The 13,212-nt window shown below is 40.5% G+C and overlaps 1 protein-coding gene and 1 long non-coding RNA gene across 9 annotated transcripts in view; one reads left to right on the top strand and one right to left on the bottom strand.

Annotated features, from left to right (window-relative positions):
- Positions 1-13,212, bottom strand: part of WDFY1 (WD repeat and FYVE domain containing 1) — a 158,180-nt gene that overhangs the window by 34,844 nt on the left and 110,124 nt on the right. The gene's annotated exons all lie outside the window — the stretch shown is intronic.
- On the top strand, positions 1,645-10,656 carry LOC117312933 (uncharacterized). Its single transcript, XR_004527358.2, has 3 exons — positions 1,645-1,708; positions 3,338-5,656; positions 10,052-10,656. It is a non-coding gene; the product is annotated as an uncharacterized lncRNA (long non-coding RNA).

The following is a 13,212-nucleotide window of genomic DNA, read 5'->3' as shown; positions in this document are numbered from 1 at the left end:
CCAGTGGCTGAGCACACATCCCAAACCCAAATTAGTGGCTGCAAATCTTCACTGCCAACACAGAGGTGGAACCACTAATTATCCCCACAATGTACTCTCAAGTAAGCATGCGTGCTTTGCCAACGCCATAATCACCTTTCTTCCAGTTTTCCCGGTCCCTGATTCCACACTAGGGGAGGCTGGAAAAGACAAGACTCTTCTGGATCAAATGAAAGGAAGGGGAGTTTCTAAAGTAAGGATATTAATGGTAAAATTTACAAATTGCGTTTGTATGTACATCCATCTTGAATACTGAATCTTAGGTAAAGTCTTAATTTTGCAGCAGTGTTGTAGGGAATGGGCACTCTGTTTCTAGTTAGTTGAAAACCACCTTCAACTAACAGCTAAAATTACACAGGCATTAAGCTCATATGTGTACAAGTCAAGTAAAATGAACCTGTGAGAAAACATTCCTGGAGAAACAAGTGAAGTAAGAATCTGCCTCTGAATGGCCGGCAAAGAAAAAGCCAATGTTGAATCCTTTAAATCCGTCTTTAAAGCCTTTAAAGCCGTCAGTGGGCATAGGAAGTAGGAAATAGTGACCATTACAGCTTTAACATATGTTGATGTACAAATTTCCAAAATACTTCTGAAGACTGTGCCTTTATAGTTACAATATATGGCGCTACACTTCTGGTGTCAAGACAAAATTATTTAGTCTCAGAGTTCATTCCGCTCGGATACTTTAGATGTGTATTTAATACCATTCCAAATTACTTTAACAAATATATGCTTAATACCTCGTTGTCATTCAGAGCCACGTCTAACTTCTTATACTTCTAAAAAAAAGTATTTTGGTTTCTCACAGGTTGCTCCTCGACCTATTTTGCTTTGAAGTCTCAGAGAGGGTTTTCTTTTCCCCTTTTGCTTTACTTGTTTCACTCAAGTAATATACATAATTGAGTTACAATTTTTTTCAGAACTTTTGCAAACGATGGCGAATCGGAGGTTAAATTTGAATACTTTCTGTGCCTTCACTAGTTTGAGTATACCAGAAACCTCCATTTCTAACACTGACCAAGTACAGAATCAAATGTTACAGGAGAGATGGTGGTACTAAGTAAAGGTTGTAGCAAATGAGAGACAGAGAAAGAATGTCAAACTTTTAACTTCTAGAAAAACAAAAATAAAGACAAACTTGAGTACAGACACTAGAAAAACTGCATAGCTCTCTAGCAGGTATGCTTGCCAAGTTAAAAAGAAACCAGACAGGTTCCAACTGAGTGGATGCTTTCACTTTTCAAAGTGCCAAACCCAAATAATCCCTCCTCGTAATCACGCCAGTAAATGCAAAATGCACGTCTTGTGAAATTCATGGTCATATTTCAGTTTTTGGTATAAGGGAAGAATTATTTTTATATTATTTTAGCTGTATATATTTTCATATCATTTAGCTGATTGTTTTTATATAATTTTATGTCCTTTAGCTGTATTTTATATCATTTTAGCTGCATATCATTTTATATCATTTTAGATTCCCCTTTTTTCTTTTCTTATTTTTGGAAGTAAACTTTATACTTTCACTATTCAGAATATATGTAAATACTTATATATAGATATATAATATATATATGCTGAGATATTGTTCCTGTTTACTTTTTATAGTATTTGAAGAAAAAAGTAATAATATAAACAACATTGCAGTGGTTCTCCCAAGGCATCATTTCAGGTGGTTTTTATTTTCTTCTTCACGTTTCTGGTGTTTTCTCCAAGTTTTCTATAATATTTATGTATTAGTCACAATTTTTAAAAAATTTAAGTTACAATTCCTAGGGAAATATAGAATATAGTAGCTAATCCAACACAGGAAGGGAAGAACTGGGCTTTCCGGAATGCTGGATAGCTAGAGGCAGTGGTATTACTCAGGGACACCGGAGCAAGGACTCTGCCACACACCCCAGCCCAGGCCCCAACACACTCCAGCCAAGAAAACATGGCTTTGTGGATGTTTGGCTTACGTCAAGAAAGAGACTAATACTTGTAAGAATTTCCTTAATCAGAAATGAAAACATCGGTAACATAAATTCTTCCCAATGGCAAGATAAGGCCTGAGAACACAAGAAGGTGACATCGGTAGCAAGAGCTTCAAGGATTTGGAGAAGCCCATCTTGTCACCCTGTCATCACCAGCAGCTGCTAACCAACATCATCCCCGAGGGCCCCGGGAAGCCAGGCTGAGGAGTACTGCTGCTTCTCCTCCCTGTGTAGCCCCATCCCTTTGGATGAGTTTTAAATTCTAGGTTAATTAATGGGGATTTACTGCTACATGGAAGGGGGATTTTTTTTTTTTTTTTTTTTTTTTTGGTGATTCCATAGGCCTCTGGAAGCATTACAGAAGGAAGGACTCTTTCCAATCACTTTTCATTTGAAAGTTGTATGATGTATAAGTTCTCATTTTAAATGACATCTTTTCATTAATGCAGACCTAAATAGGCCCCTACATTTTGATTCTTTGATGGCAAATCAACTAGAATGCACTAGAATCATGAACTAGAAAACAATGCAGCTAAATTTCCTCGGAAATATTCAACATTTTCTTTTCAATAAATGTTGACAGGCTGGTGAAGTTTTAGGAGAGCTCATTAGGAAGAGCATAACAATTACTCCCACCATTGCTCCCTTACCATCTGTTCTTAATTCCGCAGCCAGATCGACTGTAGGTCAGAGCAGGTCATTCCCCTCCTCAAACCCTTCTCTCCAAGCAAGCGCCAAGTCCTTACCATGACCTACACGAGGCCTTACTCCACATGCCCCTCTCTACCTCTGAGGTCATCATCTACTCCTGCCCTCTGCTCAATGCTCCCTTCCCCCAAATACCTGCTTGCCTCACTCCCTCACCTCCATCAAGTCTATTAAAAAATCTGCTTCTCAGTAAGGCCTACCCTGAACACTCCGTATAAAATGCGCCACTCTCACTACGCTACCTCAACACTCCTACTACTGAACGCCGCTCCATTACTTTTCACAGTATTTTTTTTTTTTTTTTTTTTTTGAGGTACGCGGGCCTCTCACTGTTGTGGCCTCTCCCGTAGCGGAGCACAGGCTCCAGACGCGCAGGCTCAACGGCCATGGCTCATGGGCCCAGCCGCTCCGCGGCATGTGGGATCTTCCCGGACCGGGGCACGAACCCGCGTCGGCATCGGCAGGCGGACTCCCAACCACTGCGCCACCAGGGAAGCCCCACAGTATTTTTGACCTACTATTTTACTTATTATGTTGCTGCTACTCCACACCCTACAATGTAAGCTCCAGAGCCAATGATTTTGCCTTTTGTTCATTGTTGTTTCCCACTCTTCCAGAACAGTGACCGGCACATAGTAGGTCCTCAAGAAATACCTTCTGAATGAATGGATGAAGTTCTATGGCAGATCAACTCTTGTGTGAAGATGATAAAGCAACAATTTACTTAATAGTAGTTCCATAATACAAAAAAGAAAATATGTGTAAAATGTAATTACTTAATTAACTTACAATAGAACTGTGAGAATTCAGAAGGTTAATGTTTAGAATATTGATGGGTTTCAAATTATGTCTAAATCCATTGCTGCCTCACATTTTAATGTCAGATTTTGCCTGTGGGAGAGGAGATAAATTAATTTTTTCTGGAAATTGTTGATGTACCATCAGCATACAAGTATATTTGGTGTCAATCTCTGATGGATAATTCTAGGACAACATACTAAAAGCAGAATGAAAACACTATGAATTTTCCTTCCTGTAAATGTCATTGTAAAAAACAAAAGATGCAATGATCCATCATAGCAAAGTCAAAAAAAATCTCCCTTAGCCCATTTATTGGTAAGACTAACAATCAAAGTAACTGCCATGGGGACTGAACATTTACTTGAACTCAAAACGAAGAAATGAGCATTTAACTTTTCCAACTGGCTACCAAATATCTGTTTTTCCAATACATTCAACATTATCCCCTCCTAGCAAATGAGACAGAGACAATAAACAATCAGAAAACAAATAATGGCCAAAAGAAAAGTCTTGACAACACAAAAGTAGACTAGGCTGTGCATCTGGGATGCACCTAGATTATGAGAATTCCCACTGTACAAAAGCAGGAAACAAGCCTCTACCTAAGGACACTTGAAACTGTAGGTGAGTATGAATTGAAATTTAAGAGTTTTCTTAAAGACATTATTAGAGGTAGCCATTTTATTTTTGTTTTTCTGGAAAAACTTAAGTTTTAATTTCCAAGCCACCGAATTCAGAATGGGGATCCAAGCCTTTGTCATCATCCATCCCCTTCTCTTCTCCTTATGATTTTTCTAGGTGTCCTTCAAGTCACAGAACAGCAGCAATGTCCACAGCTGCAGAACGCTAGAATGAGTGAATAACTGATTCCATCAACGCTAGCATCAAGGGCCTCATAACAGTTTTCCCAATAATGCTTCTATCAGTAATACTGAGAACAATGTAATAGAACACCTTCTAAAATCAAGAGGCCTTTACATCTTTGACCATGGCCCTTCTCAAGTCAGGGCTATTGACTGAGTCCACTAGGCTTCCTATAGTTCATTCAAAACCAATGTTGGAGTTTTTTTGGTTTAGAAATTAGAAAAGAGCTATATGGATCAAAAGCAGAGAGCAAAATTTGTGTGAGAGATTTTTCTATGACTTTCAAAGCCTGTCGTTTAGAATTGATACCTAGAGATGGAGTACAGCATCTCCATGCGGTATATTCATGGGCCTCCATCTCCTACCTGAGCCCAAGAACAAGAGAACAAATAGATTAAAATCTTGGGGAGAAGAATAAATAGTACAACAAATAACAGTAATTTATTACCATTATACATTATTTGGAATATCATTTGCTACCAGTCAGTTTCCATTTCTTAAGTTGGGGCAACTGAGGGACAGAGACGTTAAGTAACTTGTCCAAGGCCACACAGCTATAGTTGATAGAATTGGGCTTGGAAGCCAGGAAGGTCGGCAGCAGATCCCCAACTCTGAATAACTTTTACCAACTATAGCCCTGTTTGGAGGACACAGCCTGGCTAAGCCCACTCTGACACAGCCCCTGCCTGCCTCTTGTAAGCCATTTTCCAAAATATGGACACTATGAGTGCTAATGTGTGGGACAGCAAAGACAGACAAATTAGCCTCGGAATCGGAGGTAACCCCACTGAATGAAATTTAGAATCATGCATTAGTCAGACCGTCACAGAAAAAACCCAATGGGTCTGAAAGAGGCATTCTTTATGTGGCTATAAGCTTGTATCCCACTACCAGTTCAAGATCCTGGCACACACAATGAATCAATAAAGTTTTATAAATCCTTAAAGTATTTTGCAAAAGGCAAAACGGAAGTGCACAGAATTTTATGAACACTGCATATATTATCTTGTTAGGCATAAGGTTTGAAAAGGCGCCACAATACTTACAGCCTTGTTTGGCCACTTCTTTGTTTTGTCACATGTTTAGACTATGGAAGTGGCCTGGGCTTTGTGCCCTCTCTGCCTCCCAGCCTCTAACCCCCTGTGGCTCTCATTGCCAAGAAGACTGCGCTGACCAAGTCAGAGACAAATCACAGGGAAGAGACCGCGGTGGACACAGCTGGCATTATTGAGTATCCCACCCTCTGTTCTTTGTTTCGTCCGTTAACAATGGTAAGCAGCTGTTTTCTGCCTTTCATTTTCTGTTCTGCTCTGTTTAATTCACAGCCTAGGAGCAGAGACCATGCCCATCAGTACTGAGCTTAACAAAGAGGCAGAAACGACAAAGGGCTGGCCTTTCTGCTTCTCAGACATCACCTAATTCTGAAACTGAATACGCTTGGAAGCTAACATTTAAACCATCCCTGGCCGCCCTCTAGGCCACAATAATCAGGGGCATGTGGCCAAGACAGGTTTTCCAATGACCCTACCAAATAGCACAAATAAAATTCTCACTGATCATGTAAACAGCCACCATTTGCGAATATGTAGTCTCACGTTTCAAATATAGTTGTACTTCAATCAAAACGAGGCTTGTACGTTAAACAAAAAAATACTAAGACTGTATAGGAGATTTCAGGCTGACAATAATAACAAAGACCCAATCTTTATTTTTATTTTTTTTTATTAATTTTTTTTTTTTGCGGTACGCGGGCCTCTCACCGCTATGGCCTCTCCCGCTGCGGAGCACAGGCTCCGGACGCGCAAGCCCAGCGGCCGTGGCTCACGGGCCCAGCTGCTCCGCAGCATGTGGGATCTTCCCGGACCGGGGCACGAACCCGTGTCCCCTGCATCGGCAGGCGGACTCTCAACCACTGCGCCACCAGGGAAGCCCAATCTTTATTTTAAATGAATGTGATTTCGTTTTTGATTTGGACTTTTGGACTTTTAATTCATTCTACCAATAGGATAGATAAAGTTAGGAAAACAATACCGTTGATTCTGAAAGTAAATATCAACGTTCTATAAACCACATTGGAAAACCTTTGAGAATCTTTTGCTATAAAACCAGGACATTCATTGGTTCTCCTTAGTTGGTAAATTTCAGTTGTGGCCTCCAGTGTAGGACACATTTTCTTTGAGAGGAAGAGTCTGAAGGAACTCATTCTGGAAGAAACCATCCAGGGTTGATTTTGGATGTAATTCAAGGAAAGCAGAGACTGGGTTAAATTCTAGACAGACCCAAGTAATGATTCTTCAGGGTCTGACTCAACTCTCAGATAACAATCACTTTCCCTCTTAAGTTTATGAACCAACTTCAAATTCCTAAGGACTGTGGTAGAAACAAGCCTAAAATGAATATTGCATAGATTTGTGAAACCAACCTAACATGTGAACCTTGTAAGAAAAACTAAGGCAATGGGTCCTAGTTGACTAAAATCTAAAATTTTTTACATTCCACAGCAAATAGTCCAAGCGCATAAACCATTCTTATTTATACATTATTCTGCATTCCATAGAACACAATACTACTAGAATGAACTTTGTCATCAGCTAGCTTAATTGGTTAAATTAGGAATGTAAGTAATATATTCAATGATAAATCTCCAGGACAGATAGTAAATGATTATTTTTCCATCCTCATGCATTTGAAAAAACTACTTCAACTGGTCACTTGTCAAAAGCAAATCAACAGATCAGATGGCCCTTTTTGCACAAAGCCAGGGTTCCAGGCATGAACACGCAGCATTGCTAAAAGAAGCAGGAAATGTAAGTAGTCACAAGCCATCACCATCAGGACAACCACCAGCAAGGAACAGATAGTGAGTGTTCATTTGAGGGCATGGATAGATGCACCATAATACCTACATTAATGACTGAGCTGTAAGGCTAGTAAACGGCAGAGAGGGATTCCAACACAGATCTGACTGTAAAGCCTGAGGTCTTCCCATTATCCACACATCAGTCCTTCCCACAATCAAAGGCAGTCTTCAGGGCTTCCCTGGTGGCGCAGTGGTTGGGAGTCCGCCTGCCGATGCAGGGGACACGGGTTCGTGCCCCGGTCCGGGAGGATCCCACGTGCCACGGAGCGGCTGGGCCCGTGAGCCATGACCGCTGGGCCTGCGCATCCGGAGCCTGTGCTCCACAACGGGAGAGGCCACAACAGTGAGAGGCCCGCGTACCACAAAAAAAAAAAAAAAAAAAAACTACGCTGTTCATATGTGCACAGTGTAGACGGGACTGCTTTCCACTACATGAGTCTTTTGAGTCTGTGTTGCATAACACTAGGCTCAACAATACTGCAGACTGTTGACAAATGACTGCATGCAATCCCCAGAACTTGGCAATTAAAATAAAATAGTCCATAGGCAGCGTGATTAGCCCTCTGCAGAAGACATGTTCCAATCAACACAACCACGGTGTGGTCAGAGGACGACATGGCTGGAATGACAACCAGAAGGTGGCTCCAGGATCTGCTCCACAGGAGCCTGTCTGAAGAAAGGACAGCAGTGGTCTGCTTAGAGTCCTTGAAAAAGAAGACAGTTTGGAAGAATTTGTGAACACATCTCCAGGGGCAAAGGTGCCCTCGTCTGGCCTCTGTGATTATCTGCGGTTGACTTCTTCACCTCAAGTGGAGACAGATGCAACAGCTATGAGTTATATGACACTAGAGACATTGTCACCGGCCCACCAACTCTCACTACTCGGGTCCTAAGCCCCCCAAAAATCTTCTGGTCATCATCTAACTGCTCAGGGGGCCTTTCCTCCAGGAAGATGCAAATCTGCTGACCAACTAAAATGAACGCAGTGTTCCACACGACAATTATATTAATCAGTAGAAATGGCCCACTGCATGGCAGGCACAATGTTGGTATGTTTATATGCATTATATTGTTTAAGCCACATATCGAGGCAATGTACCAACATGAAAGACAATAATAATAATAAATTAAGTTTCTGACACTTAAAAGACATTCCCGGAGTCATCAAGCTAGAGATGGCAGGGCTAAGTGTTGAATTCAGGTAGCGTTCTGTAGCTTTACAAGAAATGCCCAAGGTCTAAGGATAATCTGGAAGAGAAAGGTAGACTTGTTGGTAGCCTTCCTAAAAGTATATTTTGGATTTATAAGCATTGCTCTAAGGACAAAGTGCAGAAAGTTTAGCAGATTTCCAAAAGGATTCTTATCCCAGAAAACTTTAAGAATCACCAGCTGCTTTGAAGAGGACATTATTTAAGAGATATGGGAACATATGTATATGTATAACTGATTCACTTTGTTATAAAGCAGAAACTAACACACCATTGTAAAGCAATTATACTCCAATAAAGATGTAAAAAAAAAAAGATAAAGGATATTAAAAAAAATAGTCACAGATTTAAGCTTCAGTCATGGAGAAATAGTTTAAATATATTTTAATTGCCAACAAAGTAATTTCAGGGCAGTTACATGATAGTGAGTCTGGCCTTCTGCTCAAATCTCATTATATAACCCCTTTCTGGGCTCTCTATTCTTATAGCGTGATGAGACTAAGGCTGGGCAGTAAATAAACGCGCACCGGCTAGAGTGCACCCGTTCTCTACTTGGCAGTCTCCGGCTCCCTACACAGCTCAGGGAACACCAGACAACACCCAGCACTGGCCTGGCCCATCTTGGGTTCATGGCAATCAGCCATGCGCAGGCTGAAGATGGTTGACATCTTCAAGTCTGAAAACTTGTTTCTTTTTCATTAGACCTGACAAATAGTATGACTATTTTAAGGGGAGGATGTGACAGATATTTTGGGGTCACTTTTGTGGGAAATAATCATTCTTTATGTCATCCAGCAGAGAAAAAACAGGCAATGAAAGAAAAGCACACTCTATTTTTCTCAGTTCTTTCCCTTGCCTAACATTTTAAATGCTTATTTAAAATTCAGAAATCTAACCTATTTTTAGCAATGTATAACTACAATATAAACTGTAAAGTCATCAGCACCCATAAATAAATATGGCAGTTGGCAGTAAAACTGATGTTTAATTATAAATCTTTCAAGGATATTACCAAAAAAATACCACTCCAAGATGCTTTGGTCTATTCTATCTCAATAAAACTGGGAAGAAAAAAGAAGCTTTGGAAAGAAAAGTTCTATTCTGGTGATTATTTCACAGTTAATTAAAAAAGGATTTGTGCCTTTTTTTTTTTTTTGGTCACTTTTTCAAGGTCCAAAATTTTTAGCTTCCGTGTCTAAGACTGTAGTACAGAATATAATTCTAAATTGGAAGTGTATTATGGAAGCATTCATGTTGTAAATATTTGCTAAAAACATAATGATTATTGCAGTTAGTTATCTTAAATATTCTGTTCTTGAGCTCTTACTGATAAAACACAATTGTCCTCACTGGTTATAAAAAGGAGCTCAGAAAAATGAGATTTAAAAGCTGACTTTGTTTAAAAGTCTTGACATAATTCTTTTTAGAAAGATTTAGTGGGGTCTTCAAAATATCAATGTTTTGATCCCAAAACTGACTTACGTGCAGCAGAGACGGCGCTAACGCAAATTTTATTGGCATAATGTTTGCTAAGCAGCTGCTCCAAAAACTACATCCTATCATGATTTAAAAGGCTTTTTTTTTTTTTTTTTTTTCAGTACGCAGGCCTCTCACTGCTGCGGTCTCTCCCGTTGCGGAGCACAGGCTCCGGACGCGCAGGCTCAGCGGCCATGGCTCACGGGCCCAGCCGCTCTGCGGCATGTGGGATCTTCCCGGACCGGGGCACGAATCCGTGTCCCCTGCATCGGCAGGCGGACTCTCAACCACTGCGCCACCAGGGAAGCCCTAAAAGGCATTTTTGATATTGATTTTACTAATAAATATGGATCAACATCAGTTAATCAGACAAGCCCATTATTACAAAGCAAGTCACTTTAAAAAGGTTTTTTCTCAGACCAAAAGTTATTTGTCTTACAATTGACACAGGATAAGTCTTTTACCAAATGCTTTACACAGGAGCAAGAGTTGAAGTTTTCACATTGGTCCATTATGTTTTAAAATATTTTATTCTTCAATAAGTTTAATGGTTTGAATTTTAACAAGCAATGACATATAGCTGCTCAATAAATAAATATATTTGGCCTGAATTTCCTTAAAAAAATGACTATGGGTGTTAACTGGACTTATTGCAGTGATCATTTCACAATATATACATATACTGAATCGTTATATTAGTTACACCTGAAACTAATATAATGTTATATGTCAGTTATATCTCAAAAAAAACTTTTTTTATAGCAATTTGGCATTGCCCCAACACCCAAGCTCATGATCAGGAGGTTCGTCTCAATAAAGAGGAAATAAAAAAGAAAAAATTATGCAAGATAGATTCAAGTTTTTCTGAGATATGGGTGTGGTTGTTCAACTTACCTACTATAAAAGAAAATGAACATAAAACTTTAAAGTTCACTTTAAAATCTTTCTGAACCGAAAACAAAAAAGCCAGACCTTCCTGAACTGTCCTCCCAACAAATGACAGGGAGAAAATCTCCTCTGTCATTCAACAGCCTCCACCAACGACTCCACTTTTTCTCGGGAACTAGGTTTCTGCGTGTGTATGTTTCCCAAACTGATTCCCAGATGCAGCCACGCCAATCTGCTTGCAGGCCCTGAAACACGCCTTGTTAGAGCGTATCTCACACCCCATTCCTCATCCCTCTCCCATGCCCAAAATATACTCCTCACCCAACCAAGTCTATAACATCCTTTCAGAATCTCTCATAAAATGTACACGTCCCCATGTACCCTATCCCATCCCAGCTACATCTCTAATTTCGATATTCTTGAAAGAAACGTGCAAGTTGTACTGTTTCTGTTTTCCCTCCCTGTGGGATAAGAAGCATACTCACTTCTGTCTCCTTTATATCTCTTAATAATCTCCAATTGCGGGTACAGACCACACAGTGGGTATTCAGTAAATGTGTACCTATAGCAAAATAATAATGCTGTTCTTCTTTTACACCTGACTTGATTGAAGCCAAAAGTGCACTTAAACCTGTGCCTAAACACACACACAAATAGATGTGTGAGCAATGCAACGATTCGATGCACACACACAAATAGATGCGTGAGCAATGCAACGATTCGATGCACACACACAAATAGATGTCTGAGCAATGCAACGATCCGATGTAAAGTTCCATGAGCTCTGTTGGTATGGCCTTCCTGGTACGTGACAACCCCACCTGCAAGCTGCACTTACGAAGAGCCCAGCTCCTGATCAACAGCAACACAAGGACATATGGCTCAACAGTTCAGCGTCAGGCTTGCCCTGCTTCTGGATCTGACACGTGCAGAAAATAAGGTACATTGGGTTTGGAGAGGCATACGACTTTCTTGTAGCTGATTACAAACTGTGAGAACCAGAAAGGATTTTTAAGATTCTCTCTCACCTCAAGAGACAGCTGAGGACTGGCCCCGGGAAGTTAGGTAACATGGTAAATAAAGGTCATGGTTACTGGTATAGCTGGGTACAGGACCTGGATCCCCTTATCTTCCAGTCTAGCAATCCTTCCAAGCATCATGCTCCTCTTTCTAGTGATGTCTGTCTTCGGCTGCTATTAAAATAAGCTTTCCTTTTCAAAACATTCATTAGAGTGATGGAGGAAGGTAACAGCAATTGTTTCTTAGAGATACACAAGGAAACTAGCCCACTCAGAGACAAAACACACGCACACATCCCTAAACACACCTGCAACTTCAGTAACATTGTTTCTTGGCTGCTAAGAAGGCAGCCCATCTCCAAAACTATGCAGCTGAGTGAAGTGAGGCTCCTCCGGACTCTGGACAAGCCTCAAGCTACTTTTGACCCATTTCCCCAAATGCTTAAGTAAGATATTAATTTTTTTTAACTCTAAAATAAAAAGTTTGTCCTTTTTCGTTATCTGTAAAGTCAGTGAGAAATGTCATTCCTGATAATACTGGATAAAGAATTTCTTAGTGGGGTTGACTGGAGGGCAGAGTTAGAGATGGGGGAATCAATAAGAAACCAGTTTGGACTTCCCTGATGGTGCAGTGCTTAAGAATCCACCTTCCAATACAGGGGACACGGGTTTGATCCCCTGTCTGTGCGCCACACTACTGAGTCCACATGCCACAACTACTGAAGCCCGTGCACCTAGAGCCCGTGCTCTGCAACAAGAGAAGCCACCGCAATGAGAAGCCTGTGCACCGCAACGAAGAGTAGCCCCCGCACCCGCTCGCCGCAACTAGAGAAAGCCCGTGTGCAGCAGTGAAGACCCAACACAGCCAAAAATATAAATAAATAAATAAATGAAATAAAACTAATTAAGAAAAAAGGTACATCTTTAAAAAAAAAAAAGAAAGAAACCAGTTTGTCATGGTAGACCTTCAGCAGGCCCTCCTTCAGGACTTACATTTTCTTAATACCACCTTTCCATATTGTCTACTTATTAACCCCTTCCCACTCACATACATACCAGACACACACACCCTTTTCTGAAAAGCTGGAGGCAGGGTCACCTGCTCTTCTGGGGCTCAGCCCCACGACTGTCTCTTCCATGAGCCCCTCCCATGTCCTCCTGCATGGAATTCCTGCAGCAATTATGTAATCTGAACGACATACTTCACAGCTTAATTATCTACTCCCATACTCATCTAGGTTTGCTATGCATGTGAGAAATTTCTTCCCAACAACACAAGTTTCTTGTAATCAAGAAACAGATCTCATACTTGTGGGGTTTTCTTTTCTAATAACCTCCTTGGTTAAGAACACAAGGATTAACAAATGAAGAAGAAA

This window comes from Tursiops truncatus, chromosome 7, assembly GCF_011762595.2.
Source record: "Tursiops truncatus isolate mTurTru1 chromosome 7, mTurTru1.mat.Y, whole genome shotgun sequence".
NCBI classification, from domain to species: Eukaryota; Metazoa; Chordata; class Mammalia; order Artiodactyla; family Delphinidae; genus Tursiops; species Tursiops truncatus.
This window is presented reverse-complemented; position numbering and strand designations above follow the sequence as displayed.